This window comes from Lissotriton helveticus, chromosome 5_1, assembly GCF_964261635.1.
Source record: "Lissotriton helveticus chromosome 5_1, aLisHel1.1, whole genome shotgun sequence".
Classification (NCBI taxonomy): Eukaryota; Metazoa; Chordata; class Amphibia; order Caudata; family Salamandridae; genus Lissotriton; species Lissotriton helveticus.
Window position 1 is genome coordinate 1,480,101,396 of NC_136065.1, and position 19,285 is coordinate 1,480,120,680.

The window sequence follows — 19,285 nt, forward strand, 5'->3', positions numbered from 1 at the left end:
GTATGGTTGCATTACCATAAATTATTTAAAGCTGATATTTTTATGATAATTCGATCTCACTTAACACTGGACACTTATCATAATGGCTATTAGTTCACTAGTCATGTAGAGTCAATGTATTTACATGGCATAAAGTATCCCTGGCCGAACAAGTAAGGATATTGTAAGCCACCCAGGAGTTCTATAGCCATATAGAAAACTAGGCTGAAGGCATAGTTCTTTTGTTGTATGGTTCCTACCAATTAAGTAGGACAGTATATCTGGACAACCTGAACTTCAGAAACAACAGGTGAAGCTTCACCACCAGACAAAGAATCTAAACTCCTTGACGCTTCTGGCAAGAGAACTGCGGCACAAGCAGCTAACATCTGACGCATTGCCAACACTCAAGCCTTGCTGGCAAGATATGACAGGGCACATTACGACAAACTAGAGTCCCTAATGCAGCACCTACCAGTCGAATACAAAAACAGGGCTAATGAACTCATACAGGTAGGTAAAAATATCACTAATACTTCCATCCGTTGTGCCCTAGACGCTGCAGATACTGCCTCAAGGGCAATCAATACCAGCACTTTACAACGCAGACATGCCTGGCTACGTATTTCAGGTTTTAAACCTGAGGTGCAAAACTCTATACTTAATCAGCCATTTGATGAAACACGTTTATTTGGCCCAAATGTTGATGTGCCTCTGGAAAAAATGAAAAAAGACACCGACACTGCAAAATCGATGGGAGCCTTGCAGCAGCAAGCTCCCAGACGTTCTTTTCGTCGCTCATCGTACAGAGGCAACACAAGAGGCTACTCCTCAGAAAGTACCCCCTCCTCCTACAAGACCCCTGGCCAATCCACATTCACCAAGGGCTACCAGAGAGGGGGTTACAGGGGTAACAACAACAAGGGCAGAGGCAAAAATAACACCTCCCGCTCTGCCTCCACCCCTACCCAATGAATTTCCTCCCCTTCCCCCCCAACATTCCACTCCTGTGGGGGAAGAATCCAACAGTTCCTGCCTGCATGGATCAACATCACATCAGACAGGTGGGTGCAACAAATTATTCACTCTGTTTACTGTCTAGAATTAACATCTACCCCCCCAAACAGCGTCCAATGTCACAAGAACATCTGTCACTGTTAAAGCGAGAAGTGGTATCTCTGCTAGAAAAAAGTGCAATAGAACTAGTTCCTCTGCACCAGCAAAACAAGGGGGTTTACTCTCTATATTTTCTAATCCCAAAGAAGGACGGCTCTCTAAGGCCTATTCTAGACCTCAGACCGCTAGACCTATATATACAGTCAGACCATTTTCTCATGGTCACACTCCAGCAAGTCCTTTCTCTCTTGACACAAAACGACTTCCTGGCTACTCTAGACCTCAAGGACGCATACTTCCACATTCCCATTCACAAAGCTCACAGGAAGTATCTCAGGTTTGTAATAGACGGGCAGCACTACCAGTTCAAAGTACTCCCATTCGGAGTCACAACAGCACCAAGGGTCTTCACCAAGGGCTTGGTAGTGGTGGCATCGCATCTACGAAGACAGCACATCCATGTCTTCCCGTACCTCGACGACTGGCTCATAAAAGCCAGCTCACACAATCAATGCGTAAAACACACTCATACCACAATCCACCTGCTCCACGACTTGGGGTTCACAATAAACCCCACCAAGTCCCACACCAAGTCTCATCTACAGCCATCCAAAGTACAACAGTACCTAGGTGCCACAATAAACACCTCACCAGCGCTAGCTTATCCCACCCCAGCAAGGATAGCCAGCATGCAAACTCTCCTAGCACAGTTTCAGCTACAACACTCGCTCCCAGCATGTTCATGCAACTCATAGGGACGAAGGCCTCTTGCATCTCCATAGTGCCCCATGCAAGACTTCAAATGCGTCCGCTACAAGAGTGTTTATCACGTCAATGGAACCAGACTTAAGGTCACTTAACAGACCTAGTGTTGGTAGATGGTCGAACTCATCGCTCTCTGCAGTGGTGGAACACCAAGAACCTTTCCAAGGGACGACCGTTCCTATAGCCAGTTCCCCAAATAATCCTGACTGCGGACGCTTTCCTGCTGGGGAGCCCACCTACCGCAACACACCATGCAAGGCAGGTGGACACTGCAACAAAAGTTACTCCACATCAATCATCTGGAGTTACTAGCAGTATTCCTAGCACTAAAAGCTTCCCAGAAGCAAGTAGCAAACAAAGCTGTGTTAGTCTGCACGGACAACATGACAGCAATGTATTACATGCAGAAGCAAGGAGGCACGCACTCCCTGCAACTATCTCAACTAGCACAAGAAATATGGAGGTGGGCCATGCCTCAGAACATATTCCTTCTAGCCCAACATGTCCCAGGAGTACAAAATACTATAGCGGATCTGTTAAGTCGTCAAACACAACAGACCCACGAGTGGGAACTTCACACACAAGTTCTTCAGCCATTCTTTCAGATGTGGGGCAACCTCAGATAGACCTCTTTGCCACCCACGAAAACGCAAAATGCCCAAGCTTCGCCGCCAGATATCCACCCCCACTGTCCAAAGGCAATGCGATATGGATGAATTGGTCAAACGGTATGTTACCTTTATAACGCAACTTTTACAACGCACTACCATTACAACGAAACTTTTACAACGCAAAAACTATTACAACGCATGTATTTACAACGCATGTTTTTACAACGTAGGTACCTTTACAATGCATACCATTACAACGTAAGTATTGGTAAGTATATAATTATAATTAAAATGTTATATGTTTGGGTTTTATTAAGGGGTATTTTTAGGGTTCAGGGTCAGTTTTGGGTTTTTGGGTAAAAGGGTATTTTTAGGGTTCAGGGTCAGTTTTGGGTTTTTGAGTAAAGGGGTATTTTTAGGGTTCAGGGTCAGTTTTGGGTTTTTGGGTAAAGGGGTATTTTTAGGGTTCAGGGTCAGTTTTGGGTTTTTGGGTAAAGGGGTATTTTTAGGGTTCAGGGTCAGTTTTAAGTTTTTGGGTAAAGGGGTATTTTTAGGGTTTAGGGTCAGTTTTAGGTTTTTGGGTAAAGGGGTATTTTTAGGGTTCAGGGTCAGTTTTGGGTTTTTGGGTAAAGGGGTATTTTTGGGGTTCAGGGTCAGTTTTGGGTTTTTGGGTAAAGGGGTATTTTTAGGGTTCAGGGTCAGTTTTAGGTTTTTGGGTAAAGGGGTATTTTTAGGGTTCAGGGTCAGTTTTGGGTTTTTGGGTAAAGGGGTATTTTTAGGGTTCAGGGTCAGTTTTGGGTTTTTGGGTAAAGGGGTATTTTTAGAGTTTAGGGTCAGTTTTAGGTTTTTGGGTAAAGGGGTATTTTTAGGGTTCAGGGTCAGTTTTGGGTTTTTGGGTAAAGGGGTATTTTTAGGGTTCAGGGTCAGTTTTGGGTTTTTGGGTAAAGGGGTACAGGGTAAAAATAAAGTTAAATTAAATTAAATTAATTAAATTAAATTACATTACATTAAATTATATTAATTTCAATTAATTTATAATAAAAAAATTAATATATACTTACCAATACTTACGTTGTAATGGTATGCGTTGTAAAAACATGCCTTGTAAATACATGCGTTGTAATAGTATTTGCGTTGTAAAAATTTCGTTGTAAAGGTATGCGTTGTAAAAGTATGCGTTATAACGTCATACATCCGGTCAAACAGATTTGCGTACGCTTTTCCACCTCTACCACTCATGCTACTAGTAGTACGCAAACTACAGCAGCATTCTCTGATCCTAGTTGCTCCAACGTGGGCCAGACAACCGTGGTACACCACACTGCTACAACTGTCTGTGGTACCACAATAAAAACTGCACCTGTCTCCACACCTCTTAACACAGAACCGTGGAGAAATCAGACACCCGGACTCAGCTCAGCTCAACCTTGCGATCTGGCTCCTGAAGTCCTAGAATTTGGATATCTGAACCTTCCTCCAGACTGCATGAATGTCATTAAAGAAGCTAGACGTCCTACCACTAGGGCATGTTATGCAGCCAAGTGGAAACGATTTGTAATCTGTTGTCATAGCGACATTAATCCCTATTCAACACATCATAGGTTACTTACTGCATCTTCAAAGATGTAACTTAGCCTATACGTCTATTAGACTACATCTTGCAATAGCAGCATATCTGCAAAACAGACAACATCTTTCTCCGTTCAGAGTACCTGCCATTAAAGCCTTTATGGAAGGCCTTAAAAGAATAATTCCTCCCAGAGTACCACCTTCACCTGTATGGAATTTAAACGTCGTTCTCGCACGGCTAATGGGGCCTCCCTTCGAACCCCTGCACAAATGTGAATTACAATTTTTAGCCTGGATGGTTGCGTTCCTAGTAGCTATTACCTCCCTGCGCAGAGTTAGTGAACTACAAGCACTAACCATTCAAGAACCCATTTTGCAAATGCATCAAAATAAGGTTGTTCTGTGTACCAATCCCAAATCCCTGCCTGAAGTCATTTCCATTCCATCTCAATCAATCTGTGGAACTACCCGTTTTCTTCTCTCAACCACAGTCAGTAGCAGAAAGAGCTCTTCACACTTTAGATGTCAAAAGAGCGTTGCTATACTACATAGAAAGAACATAACCCCTTCGTAAGACAAAACAACTTTTTGTGTCTTTCTCACCACCACACAAGGGCAATCCCATTTCAAAATCGTGGAATAGCTAGATGGATTGTCAAATGTATACTGATTTGCTAGCACAAAGCTAAACGTACGCCATCTGTTCCTCCTAAAGCCCACTCTACCAGAAAGATAGGGGCTTCAATGGCATTTTTAGGGAACATTCCCCTAGATGACATCTACAAAGCAGCCACATGGGCTACAACGCACACATTCACAAAACACTATTGTGTAGATGTGCAAGCAAAACAACAAGCTAGTGTGGGCCAGGCTGTTCTCAAAACATTATTCCAAACTACTGCAACAGATAGGGGTGTTTGCCGCTAAGAGTGGGTACTGCTATATAATCTATGCATAGGGTACAATCTGCAGCTAATATGCCTCGAACGGAAAATGCTACTTACCAGTATGCATCTGTTCTTGGCATGTAGAGCTGCAGAGTTGTACACGGCCACCCGCCTCCCCGGCTACCCTTGTCTGTTCCAGTATTATCTTAATTAGATACAAATTACACGGGCATCCTTCCTGTACTTGCAAAGCTCCATCATTTCCCTATTGGCGAAAAACAATCTGGGGATGGAGCCGATGCCCATGCACAATGTGGTCCTAAGGAGGAGTCGCCTATCTCGTGACTTCCAAAGAACTTTTCAGGACAACAACAAACTACAAACATCCGGGCCCAACACTAGGTGGCGATCTATGCATAGTGTACAATTCTGCAGCTCTACATGCTAAGAACAGATGCATACTGGTAAGTAGCATTTTCCTATCCTTGCATAAAAATTGTGAGCTGTGATTATTAGGAAGATGAAACAAAACACTGTATCCAGCATTACAAGATCGGTGAAAAAGATGAAAATTCAACCATGATAACGTTACTATGTGATTATACTTCTATCTAATACTACCTATACTATTGACAGAATTGTAGGAGTACCCTCTGCTAGATATGTTGGGATAGCCTAACTCCCCCCTTACCTGGGTATAATGTGCGTGGAAGCTGGTATGATGGAGGGCAGGCTACAATCCTTTGCATGATAGAGGTGAGAGTCAGTGGGGCTGCATCTTAGTGTATCGCCTTCCAGGACGATCCCAGCAGAAGTGCTCCTCTGCAAAATGTAGCACAGAGGCTGTTTATATAATAAAAGCACTGTTCTGATCGCACTGTGCCAAAGGTGTAGAGCTGAGGCAGTGATGTGTCTAGAGGCCTAGAGCTGTCTCCAACCAGACAATGTAAATGCAAGGGCATCGTGTTTTATTTGCCTAGTCTTGGACAGGGCGTACAATAACATGATAGTATTACTAAGAAATAAACTGCATGTATAATAACTTCTCAGTATATTAATACCTGGTGTCTTGCTCTTTTATATTTATTGCAGGCAGGAAGAATAAATCCGAAATTAAACACAAAAACAGTAGTTTTTTACAGCAGTTATCTGGATCAGTTGAGATCAGTTTCATGTTTGCAATATTAACAAAAATGGTATGCTGAAACATGCAGACATTTTATCAAAACTATACTGACCTGTAGCTTGGAAAAAATATACATGTTTACGTGAATATCTTCTTTCTGTTTAAAGCTTACATTTTAGAAAAACATATCAGAAGAAGGAAAATGCATTTCTGTTTTGCTTGTTTAATCAACAGCTGTAATTGTACTGCTTGACCTGCCTTTCCCCCTGGCAGCGGGCTCTGGCCTGTAATATGGAAATTAGAGACTGGCTTTTATATCACTCAATCAGGGGTTTATAAAGCGTGCTACTCATCTGTGAGGGTCTCAAGGCACCAGGCGGAGGGGGCACTGCGGCTCCGGATCAGTTGAAAAGCCAGGTCTTGAGGTCCTTCCTGAACGAGTGCAGGGTCGGGGAGTGTCTGATGTTAACAGGGAGTTACGACCAACTAGAAAAGTTAATGGAACACCTACCAGATCAATACAAGGATCAGGCAGCAGAGCTCCTACAAGAAGGCAAATTAATATCTAATGCCTCAATTAAATGTGCACTAGATGTAGCTGACACAGCTTCCAGAGCAGTTAACACGAGTGTTATTCTCAGACGTCATGCATGGTTACGCATTTCAGGTTTCAAACCAGAAGTACAACCTACCATCCTAAACCAGCCCTTCAATCAGAACCAGCTGTTCGGGCCGGAAGTAGATAATACACTGGAAAAGATGAAAAAGGACACAGACACTGCTAAGTCTATGGGTGCATTACAATCCACCCAAACTAGAGGTTCTTTTCGCCACTCCTCTTATAGAGGAGGCTCCAAGCAAACCGGCGCAGATACCACATCTTTTAAAACACACACACAAACCTCCTCTAATAAAGGCTACTTTAGAGGAGGATACAGAGGCAATAACAACAAGGGAAGAGGTAGAGGTAATAACAACAACCGCTCCTCTTCCACTCCCAAACAGTGACTTCCCACTGCCTCCCCTACAGCATTGCACTCCTGTGGGGGGCAGACTATCACAGTTCCTACCTGTCTGGAATTCCATCACAACAGACAAGTGGGTAAGACAAATTATCCAACATGGCTACTGCCTAGAACTCACAGCAACCCCCCCAAACATACCACCCAGGTAGCGTCCAATGTCCACAGAACACATAACTCTGCTTCAACAGGAAGTTCTAGCACTCCTAGAAAAAGATGCTATTCAAGTAGTTCCTCTACAAGAACAAGGAACAGGAGTCTACTCACTGTACTTCTTAATCCCCAAAAAGGACGGGACACTGAGACCAATTCTCGACCTCAGGCCCTTCAACCATTATATACAATCAGATCATTTTCACATGATCACGTTACAACAAGTACTCCCATTGCTAGAACAGGGAGATTTTCTGTCAACACTAGACCTAAAGGACGCCTACTTTCATGTGCCTATACATCCTGCGCGCAGGAAGTATCTAAGATTTGTCATACAAGGACAACACTATTAGTTCAAAGTCCTTCCATTCGGGGTCACAACAGCACCAAGAGTGTTTACAAAGTGCTTAGCAGTAGTAGCAGCACATCTCAGAAGACAACAGATACATGTCTTCTCTTACCTAGACGACTGGCTCATAAAGGCGAGATCGTTCAACCAGTGTGTACAACACACAAAACAAATCATTCAAACATTACACGACTTAGGGTTTACAATAAACTACACCAAGTCGCACCTAGAGCCTTCGCACGTTCTCCAATATCTAGGAGCTACCATAAACACATCAGTAGCTCTAGTGTAACCCAGTCAAGCCAGGATTCAAAGCATTCAGAATTTAGTTTCCCTTTTTCAATGACAACACTCTCTTCAAGCCAGAGTGTTCATGAAACTAATAGGCATGATGGCGTCTTGCATCTTCATAGTCCCTCACGCAAGACTGCAAATGTGCCCACTACAAGAATATCTAGCACAACAGTGGAATAAGGCTCAAGGTCAGTTCACAGACCTGGTGTTGGTAGACAGCCGTACATATCGCTCTCTCCAATGGTGGAACACCAAAAACTTGACAAAGGGACGGCCGTTCCTAGACCCTATTCCACAAATAGTGCTCACGACAGATGCATCCCTCACAGGATGGGGAGCCCATCTCTTGCATTATACCACACAGGGCCAATGGAACAATCAACAGAAACAGTTGCACATCAACCATTTAGAGCTGCTAGCAAATTTCTTAGCACTCAAAACCTTTCAAGTACAAAACAAGGCTGTTCAGATCCGGACGGACAATATGACAGCCATGTACTAGAATGTAATAGTACAAAAACAGGGGGGGACGCACTCTCTGCAACTGTCCCAACTTGCACAGACCATTTGGAGATGGGCCATCTTTCAAAACATACACCTGACAGTGGAACACCTTCCAGGAATTCACACTCCGATAGCAGATCTGTTGAGTCGTCAGTCACAACAGATTCACGAATGGGAGCTGCACCCACACGTTTTCCAACCATTCTTCCAAAGGTGGGGGCATCCACAGATAGATCTGTTTGCCATCCACAAAAATGCGCAATGCCCAAGCTTCGCCGCCAGATTTCCACACCCACAATCGGAAGGAAATGCGATCTGGATGAACTCGTCAGGCAGATTTACGTACGCTTTTCCGCCTCTCCCACTCATTCCACTAGTAGTACACAAGCTCAGACAACAGTCTCTCAAACTGATACTAGTGGCCCCCACATGGGCACATCAGCCATGGTTCACCACACTGCTGGATCTCTCGCTGGTTCCACATCAAAAATTACTGCTCACGCCATCCCTGTTAACACAGAACCATGGAGAAATAAGACACCCAGACCCAAACCAACTGAATTTGGCGATCTGGCTGCTGAGGTCTTAGAGTTCGGTTACTTAAACTTACCACAAGACTGTATGAACATAATCAAAGAAGCTAGAAGACCCACTACCAGAGCATGTTACGCGGCGAAGTGGAAAATATTTGCAATATACTGTAACAATAATAACATTGATCCACTGGATGTTTCCATCCAAAATATCATCTGCTACCTTCTACACCTACAAAGGTCCAAATTGGCTTATTTTTCCATATGCCTGCATTTAGCAGCAATTGCAGCCTATTTACAAAATAGACAGCATCTATCTCTCTTTAGAGTACCTGCAATTAAAGCATTTATGGAAGGATTAGAAAAAATAATCCCACCTAGGTTACCACCTGCACCAGTATGGAACCTTATGGTCCTTACAAGACTTATGGGTCCCCCTTTTGAGCCTTTACACAAGTGTGAACTGCAATTCCTAACATGGAAAACTGCATCCCTTGTTGCCATCACCTCTCTCAGAACAGTGAGTGAAATACAAGCATTCACAATAGAAGAACCATTTTTTCAAATACATCCTAACAAAGTGGTTCTTAGACCCAATCCAAAATTCCTGCCAAAAGTCATTACTCCTTTTCACCTCAACCAATCAGTAGAGTTGCCAGTGTTTTTTCAAAAACCGGACTCTGTTGCAGAAAGAGCTCTACACACCTTAGATGTTAGAAGAGCTCTACTATACTACACAGACAGGACAAAATCCTTCAGAAAAACAAAACAACTATTTGTATCTTTCTCCCCCCCACACAAAGGCAATCCCATTTCTAAAGGAGGAATTACCAGATGGATTGTAAAGTGTATTCAAATATGCTATCAAAAAGCAAAACGTACACTAACAGTTCCTCCTAGAGCGCACTCCACTCGCAAACTAGGAGCCTCTATGGCTTTCTTAGGAAACATACCATTAGAGGACATATGCAAAGCAGCAACATGGTCTACAATACACACCTTCACAAAACACTATTGTGTTGATGTGCAAGCCAAGCAGCAAGCTGCAGTAGGCCAAGCTGTACTTAAAACACTATTTCAGTATGTTGCAACGGATACAAGCGACCACCGCTAGGGGAGACACTGCTGCACAATCGTTGCTAAATGTGCAATCTGCAGCTCATATGCCTCAAACGGAATATGCTACTTACCAGTATGCATCTGTTCTTGGCATGTAGAGCTGCAGAGTTGTACATGCCCTCCTGCCTCCCCGGGACTTGTATCCGTTCCAGTACTCATCTTACTTAGATGCACACACATGGACATCCTTTTCTATTTTCTTCTACTAACTCCATCATTTCCCATCATGGCGAAAAACAATCTGAGGATGAGTCGATGACCATGCGCAGTATTGTCCAAGGGAGGAGTCAACCTATCTCGTGACTACAAAGACTTCTTCCAAGAAGACAACAACAACCTGCAATCATCCAAGCCCAACACCAGGTGGCGATCTATTGCTCAATGTACAACTCTGCAGCTCTACATGCCAAGAACAGATGCATACTGGTAAGTAGCATATTCCTTATTTCTCCTCCCTATTTTCTCTTTCTGTGTGCTGTGTTCTGCAGCACAGATAAAGAGGAAAACACCTCTTAAGACATGGTGCCAGAGCAGGAAGAAAGAACATGAATGTGCACTGTATTGCCTAAATCCGGTGCATTCCTGACCTTTCACTTTGGCATGGGGCAGTGCAGGAAGGTTACTTGCTGCCCTGCACTGTTCTACGCCAAAATCTTGTAAACAAAGGCCTTTGATTCATTCAAGGGCAGACTTAAGTATGTTTCCAGGACCGGCATGGAGAAAGAACAAATCCCAAATTCAGAGAGTGTACGGATGAAAAGTTGTCCTTGAGTAAAATTAATCTTCCTTGTTGGGTAACTGGAAAGGCTGTCTACCAATGGGAATTTATGGTATTTCCATTTGTGTAATTTTCCAGCTGTGTCAATTCTGCATGTGTATTGTCTTGTGCGAATACTCCTGCAATATTATAACTTTCGTTTTCCAGGAGCATTCTTTGGGAGTTTACTTCAAAGCTAGCAGTGTAATTGTACAGGAGCAAACTATTTTTTGGGTGGGCACCATCAATTTACTGGCATTTGCCTGGAGCCTTGATGTGTTTAAAATTCTGTATCTGCCTACCTCACATCAATTGTGTGTAGAATCATTCCTTTTGACAGCATTTAGATCACATATCGTGTTTTTAGTTTTTGCCTTGCCCATTTAGGTCGAGCCTAGAGTCAGCATGCAAGTGATAGTCTAGGTCCTTCTCCTACCTGGCCGCCAAGACCTGGAACTCCCTCCCGACCGACCTTCGCCTGACCCAGGACCACCTCTCCTTCAGGAGGAAGCTGAAGACCTGGCTGTTCGAGCAGTAGCGGCACCCCCCCTCCCCCAGCGCCTTGAGACCCTACGGGTATGTAGCGCGCTCTATAAATGTCATTGATTGATTGATTGATTGAAGATCTGGGGTAGTTCAGTACGCGAGGGAAGTCCCGCTCACTCCCACACCCATATTTTTCATTGGCTTGTGTCTGTGGCCTTCCTAAATGCTGGCTTCCCATTGGTTTATAGGCTTGTTAGTCCCTCCTTATGAGGGCTATGTCGTCATTTGTATCCTTCCATGGCTACTCGCCCCCTTACTTCAATTCTCTGCCTTCTCACCCCCCTGCACCCTTTCTTCCCACCCCACTGTGTTCCTGTTTGCAATGCAATAGCTCTTTTGTAAATGCAAGTCCTATTGCATTGTAAATGCTTGTTTTGAAGGCTGTGTTCTACACATTGGACGCATTAATTGATCGCTGTTTTAATATAGTGTTAAGCAGGGCCATATAAACATTTTGCAGTGACAACTGGGTTCTATCAGAACTGCTCTAATACTGTTTTACATAGCTGTGATGTTGAGTGAAGAGGGTGTACAGAGCTACTGTACTGTTCAATTACACGATACTAATAAAGCTTACCAAATTCGAAATCCGTCATTCGAATGTGCTATGTTGTGGAAGCAGTTTTGTCTCACGATGATAGATTCTAACAGCATGGGGTGCATATGCTTCATGGAGGCGGCCATGTCAGAGTCAGGAAGATAATAGTCCAAGGTCCTGTGCAATCGGCGACCCGCTTTGATCACTACAGAGAATTGCCTGTTATATAAATGTCTACCCTTGTGACTCTGTTACGCCTTGGTGAAGGAAGGAATGCGTAGAATGGATGTATCTGCACTGGAGTACTTGTGAGTTTAGCATTCAGGAGTAGAAGGGGCACTGGGTTATATGCTTTCTGCCAGATATCGTGTTATCTGGTGACTACTGCATGGTACCGCCGTGTTGTGAATACCTGGTTAACACAGCGTAAATTTCCTGCGATCGACTGCGATGTTGAGGGTTGCGTTAAGTAACTTTAGCGATGGTTATCACACGTTCTTGAGAATATATCCCCGAGTCTTTTGTTGCTGGTAGTTTTGGCCCTAGAATTTGTATCATTCACTGGCCCTCTGATGGTACAATAGGAGAAGGATTTCTAACTCCTCAGCACTGTGGTAATGAAAGTTGACCTGAACTCTTAGAACTGTTCAGTGTAGAATAGGGTGACCAAATTAATCTTTAAGCCTTCTCAAGCACAGCGCCTCTGCTTGGCCTCACCTGAAAGCTAGCACAGGTTGGATGCATTATTTGTTCCTAGGTAACAATCGATCTGCTCATTGCCTGCAAATACACCACTGTCCACAGCTTTCCCTTATGGGTGTAAAACGTTCTTCGATTTATTTACATTTAACCTGGGCTCCAACTTCCAGTTACGCAACCTATAATTATTTTCTCTCATAAACTCCGTAGACGGTGTTCACTAACATTTTAAGTGAATGATAATCTAAATTCGCCAAAATTCTGGCTAGCAACAACTTCATTCCATTCTCACTTTTTCACTGGTGAATTCTGTAGATGATCAGGAGTGTACCGCACGCGCTGCGGGACAGGGAGCCCCACCTGTCATGGGCCCATCTGCCTTCTAGGAGGCTCCCATTCAGCCCGGAGCCAATGCATATCTGTGAGCCCCTATTCACATTCCGCTGGGGCACAGTCATTTCGAGTGACACCCCTAGGTGTAACGCAGGGCGCTGCCTTGCGGGGGAGTCCCTGTGAGCCGCCGCCGTGGGTGGACCCCTCATTCACTTCGCAGCCTGCGTGTAAAGGGCGTTACTTGACTGGAGCCTGCGATACATGAAACCCAAACTGCATTTATTTCTTCTTCGAGACAGCCCTGCAATAAAGTTTCAAAATATTAAGTTGCTGCTGGCAGAGAAGCAACCCCCCCGTCCTCCCCGTCCTCCCACCTCCCTCCGACACCAACTCTGGAATGGAAGAGGGTAAAGCCGAACAGGGAAGGAGAAAGGCAGAGGGGAAGTGACCACTGCGGAAGGACAGGTGAGAGAGAGAGGCAGGTGCGGTATTGAGAGTCCGGTGACGACGAGACAGCTACAGAGACAGGAGAGAACCAGGTGAAGAAAACGCAGGTGAGAGCGAAAGAGGAGACGTGGGAGACGGAAATAGCAGGTGCGTAGCTATAATTGGTGCAGCAGGTGCAATGGCACTGGGGCCCGGATGCCTGAGGGTTCACTGAACACTAATGATTGTTGTATCTTACTACCCGTACAGCAGTTAGGGGCCGTTTTTTTCTTTCTTGCACTTGGACCCAGGGCAAAGAAAGATCAAGAGGTGATAGAACGGTGATCTAGAGGCTGCTCAGAGCGACTGAGAGGAGAGCCAGGTGTTTGACAGAGATAAACAGGCGAAAGGCAGCTGAGAGAGATAGCAGTGGAGACAATAAAATTATCCAGGATAGAAAGAGACAGGTGAGTGAGATATAGAGGGGTCATAAAGAGACAGCTACATTAGCCTGGGACATGCTCTGGAGAGAAAGCTAGGTGAGTGACCGCACAAGGGACAAATTGGAGGGAAGTAATGGAGCCAGATCAATAAGAAAGTAAGAGCTGAGACAGAGCAAGAGAGGGAGATCGATGAAAAACAGGTGAGATATATAGATCAATCAATTAATAGCATTTGTATAGTGCAGCACTGTCACCCCTAGGGTTATCTGGGCGCTGTGGGTTCGACGTCTCTGGCTTAGAGCCACGTCTTCATTTTGTTCTTGAAGTCTGCTAGGGAGGGTGTTGTTCAAAGATGGAGGGGTAGGTCATTCCAGTTCTTGGTGGCGATGTAGGAGTAGGAGCGGCCCCTGCTGCGGCTGTGACAGATACAGGGGGTGTGTGCCAGTGCTAGTGAGGAGGGGTGCAGTTGTCTTGGGGATAGGTGGGAGTACAGTAGTTAGTTGATATAGGCCGGTCATGCAGAGCTTTGTAGGCGTGTGTGAGGATCTTGAACTGGCATGTCTTCTGGATGGGGAGCCAGTGGAGATTTCTGAGGTGGAGGTGATGTCGGTCCATTTGAGAGAGGTCCAGGAGGAGCTGTGTGGAGATGGTGGCGTAGACAGCGTTGTCATAGTAGCGGCGCCTGGCGACAAGGGCCGGAGAGATGGTCTTTCTGGTGTTGACTGGGATCCATCTGAAGATTATGCGGACGTGCATAGGGTGTGGAAACAGGAGTAGGCGACTGCATTGACTTGTCATTTGATGGTCAGTTCACTGTGGAGGATGATACCTAGGTTGCGTGCATGGTCTGTAGGTGTGGGTGTTTGCCCAAATTCTACTGGCTGCGGTCCCATACAGTTGTGTTCTTCCCAAAGATCCATACGCCTGCCTTGTCGGAGTTGAGTTTAAAGCAGTCAGCTCTCATCCAGTTGGCTACGCTAGTCATGACGTCGCAGAAATTGATTCTGGTGGTGGTGGGGTTTTAAGTAAGTGGATGTGTTTAATGTCGTCTGCGCAGGAAATTATGTTGAGGCCGCGGGATCTGTAATGTCTGCGAGGGGCGTCATGTAGGTGTTGAAGAAGGTGGGGCTGAGGGAAGATTGTTGGGGTACACCGCATGAGATGTCCTTGGGTTCGAAAGTGAAGAGAGGCAGCCAGTTACTCTGTGTGCATCCTGTGAAGAAACAGGCCATCCACTTGAGGGTGTTTTGCTGAATGCAGATGTTGTAGAGTCTGTTGGTGAGGGTGTGGTGGGAAACGGTGCCAAAAAGCAGCAGAGAGATCAAGGAGGCTCAGGGCCAGTCTCTCCGTGGTTGAAGAGGAGTCTAATGCCGTCTGTGGCAGCGATCAGGGCGGTTTCAGTGCTGTGGTTTGCACAGGATCCTGATTGGAATGTGTCAAGTAGGTGGTTTTGTTACAGGTATTCGGTAAGCTGTTTGTTGATGACCTTCTCAAGTACTTTGGCTGGGTAGGAGAGCAGGGAAATCGGTTGATAATTTTTGAGTTCACTGTGATTGGCGGAGGGTTTCTTTAGGATGGGTCTGACCACTGGGTGTTTCCATCTGTCCTGGAAGGCTGCTGTGGTGATGGAGGTGTTGATGATGCTGGTGAGTTCCGTGCTGATAGGTTCAGTTCCGAGGTTGAAACGACGGTGAGGATAAGGGTCAGTGAGTGACCCGGAATGAATGGATGACATGATGGCAGTGGTGGTCTGAGTGGTGAGCGGAGACCAAGTGGTGATAATTTGGCTGGTGTGTGCTGGTTTGGCAAAGCTGTTGAGGTTTAGAGCAGTGGGTTGGGGGTCATATGCTTGTAGGACTCAGGCACTTCCTCATTAAGGGTCAGAAGCCTATCTCTGCCCTTCATTGAGAATAACTCCCACAATATAGAGCCCCAGTGCTGGTGTGCTATCCTCCTCATTTTGCAGGCCCCCTCAAAGGCTGCAAACCACTTATCAATGTCATCACCATCACTATAGTTGGGGACAATCCCTTTGGGGATTTTAGGGTCGAACTACTTCTATTTTTCCCTATGGGTATTACTGCCACCATATTTGGGCCTCAATCTCATCTTAACCCTTTTTCCTCAAAGGCTCGTCTCCTCTCCTCAAGTCCAAGCCTTTTCTCCTCCAGGGAGAGTAGGTCAAGCTCACACTCAAGGCCTCCTACCACCTTACCATTGGGTGGGGTCTACTAGAGGAACTCCTGCCACTTCCCACTGGTGAAGGGGGTCTGAGCAAGGGTGGAGATTTGAGGCCTTCACCTTCTTCCCCATAGTTATCAGTTTGGCCTGGGGCCTCATCCTCACCCTCTTCAGTGTCTTTTTCTGAGGAAGGGCAGTTACACTTTAACCTTTATTTCTTACCGGAGCTGAGGGCTTTTCCAAGTTGCTCCTTTTTTTCTGCCACTGTATAGCTAATTGCCCCTTGCTTTGCACAAAATCCTCAGATCACTGATCCTCGGGGCTGGCATGACAGATAAGTCGAGAACCTTAGCAGCCTCCATTGTGTCTAACCTTTTACTTGGAAGTTGGGACCTTATAAAAAAAAAAATAGAAAATCTTTATAACCTTTTCCTAACTCACCTAAGCCTTTTAACATGTACTGTTTCAAGGGGTCTACTCAGGGCCCTAACTATCCAATTAAAAAATCAAAACAAATTCTGAAACATTTGTTTGATGTTAAAGTCAATTTAGTGGATTTCCCGTGCAAAATCACTTATGACCGAGTTGTTCTGTGAAACACAGGTTCAGGGCCCCTACAGCTCTAACACCAATGTGGGAAGGTGGAGTATTGTATGGTGTGGGAGTTAGACCTCACCATGTAATACTATCATAATACCCCAAAGTTGGTCCTTGGATTCACACTAATAAATCCTTAGCCAGTCCTGGTAATATGGCAAAGAGCTGTAAGGCTGTACTAGAGGAACATGTGTTAAGCATTTCAGAGTGCCAACATGGACGATAAGTAATTGACACGACTCAAGAGAAATCCCACACCAATTTATAAATATAGAGTATATTTTGATCTTAATTTAGACACCAAAATTAATGGAAATGCATAAGATTACCGGAGTTATATACTTTTGAAGCAATATAAAATCAGTGCAAAATAACAGTGAAAATGCAACATTGAGGTCAACGGAAAAAAACACTAGTGACAAACGGTCACCTGCAGGTCGAGTTACGTTGTACCCTTGCAGAGTAAAGGCGATGCGGGTCCCAGGACCAAACCACAACAGTGAGTCCAATTATACCTAGCTTGTGAAGCCCGGGTGGAGAGTTCTCCTGGCTGTCCCTGGTGCTGAACAGAAGCAGTGGGAGAGCTGCTTTTACAGCTGAAACAGTCCGGCTGAGGAAAAAGATGCAATAACAGCAATGGGGCTGCTGCTGATATCGGATGAAAGTTGGATGGAGCCCTCTCTAGGTGCAGTGTGAAATGCAGGGGTCAGTTGTCGGACTGGTGTCCAGCAAGCCTTGGCAGCGGTAAGTAGAGGATAAAGTAACTTCGATGTCCACTGGTCCCAGGTAACTCGGGAGCAGCCTGTAACTTCGTGAAAGGCAGGACTACAGTTCTCATAATGCAGTAGACCATGTGGATTTGAGCGATCCCTCGGAGGGCCCACTGCCCAGCGATGGTACGGATCCGGAGAGTGGTTTTACCTGCAGTTTGCAGGGCACTGGTGCCACTAGTCTAGGGGAGTTTGCGGTGCTTCAGACTTCCACATGAGTCCCTCTATCTGAGGGAACCAAGAGATAGCCTAGGACGAGTTTTGCGAAGGCAGTTCAAGGAGTGTTGCCCCAGATGCAGGGTATCCCTCTTTTACTTGGTGCAAGTCCTGTTGTTGTTGACACAGGTCTCTTCCTCTGTCCTCTCAGATGCAGTTTGTTCAGAACAGAGGTTCTGGTGTCAGTGGTGTCCTTTAAATCCTGTATTGCGGAAGTTAGGGGTGAGGGAGCAAGTAGCCAATGGGCTGTTAGACCCTGCAGCTAATCCACTCCTGAGGTGAACATAACTGGGGGTGTAAGTCACCTTTTCTACCCAGAACCCTCTATACTGCCACTCCTAAAGATGGCAGAAACCAAATTTTTGTGTACAGACCAGGCTGCTCACCTTGGAGGTGTGGATGGTCTTCTGGGGGTGTACACCTCCTTGAATACCTAATGTCAACCTGTCTGGGTGAAAATGTACCTTAGGCAGAGGGAGAGCTGTTTCCTCCTCCTCACCTATCGATGACATCCAATCGTGGAACCGACAAGTGTCCTCCCCAGGTACCCCTGTGAGAGTTGGAACCTTGTCGTGTGCCACTGTTTGCAGTGAATTATTTGTGAGTAGGCACTGCCACTCCTTCCTAGGGGGCTCTAGTGTTGTCTTCCTTACTCTGTCATCCTTGCCAGGGATTGGAATACTTAAAGGAATAAAGCTGTGGTCCGACCAAATCTGTGAGGATGGCTTTCCTATCTGGAGTGGGCTGAGGTTGGTGCAAACCACGTCCAGGGTATGCCCTGCCCTATGTGTTGTGGTTATTGGGTGTGTGAGGAGCACCCCGTTGTATTCAATTAAACTGTGTTACTCAATCGGTGCTGTGATTAATAAGGATAGTTACTCCTTGTTTGATATTTGAGTTATGATGGGTGTAATGGCCCATCTAATCACGCACTTTACACTTGGTGCTCCGCACCTTATTCTTTCTCATATGCTTATTCACTCTAATCATTTTTTATAGTTTGTACAAAGTTTTTAATTCAACTTATAATTTTCACCATTATACTAGATACATTCAATTTTCAAGCGATAATCATTTATGAATATTGCATTTCTACTTCTAACATTGTTATACTGATACTCATTTCAGCATTACATTGTAATGTTAAATGTTAAATGTTAAATGTTGTATACTTGTAAAGCGCACAGCTGCCCCAGCAAAGGGGCGTCCCGGCGCTGTATACCGCTGGGGAACCCGTCCTGGCTTTCCCTGTGGGATGGTCCCTACTGGGAATCCCCAAGGTGGAGCCAGGCATCCCCGGCGTTGATGGGGCCGTTGTGGAGATTAGGCAAGCTAATGCCCAGAGTTGCCGAGTGGGACCCCAGGTTAGAGTAGGCACCGAGGCGAGAATTGCCGAGTCCACTGACCCTGGTCCACGACCCTGCCGCGTCGGGAATTGAACCCTGGTCCCGGGCTGACTTCTGCTCTCGGGTCTGCTGCCTCTAACCAGTGAGCCACACCACTCCACCAATGTGGCCATAAAACATTTTCAATAAACTTTCAGTAAACCCAATGCATTTCGGCACCTCATTGGTGCCTTCATCAGGGGAAAATCTGTAAAAAATAAAAATATTCAGAATGTAAGAGGTCTTGTGTTGTGTTGCTGCCCATGGGAGTTTGTTATCAGTGTATTTACATTCAATTCATACCTGTAAGAAACTATCTTTCACAAAAAGATGTAACCACCTTAATGTCACCGGAACCGCTATGTTT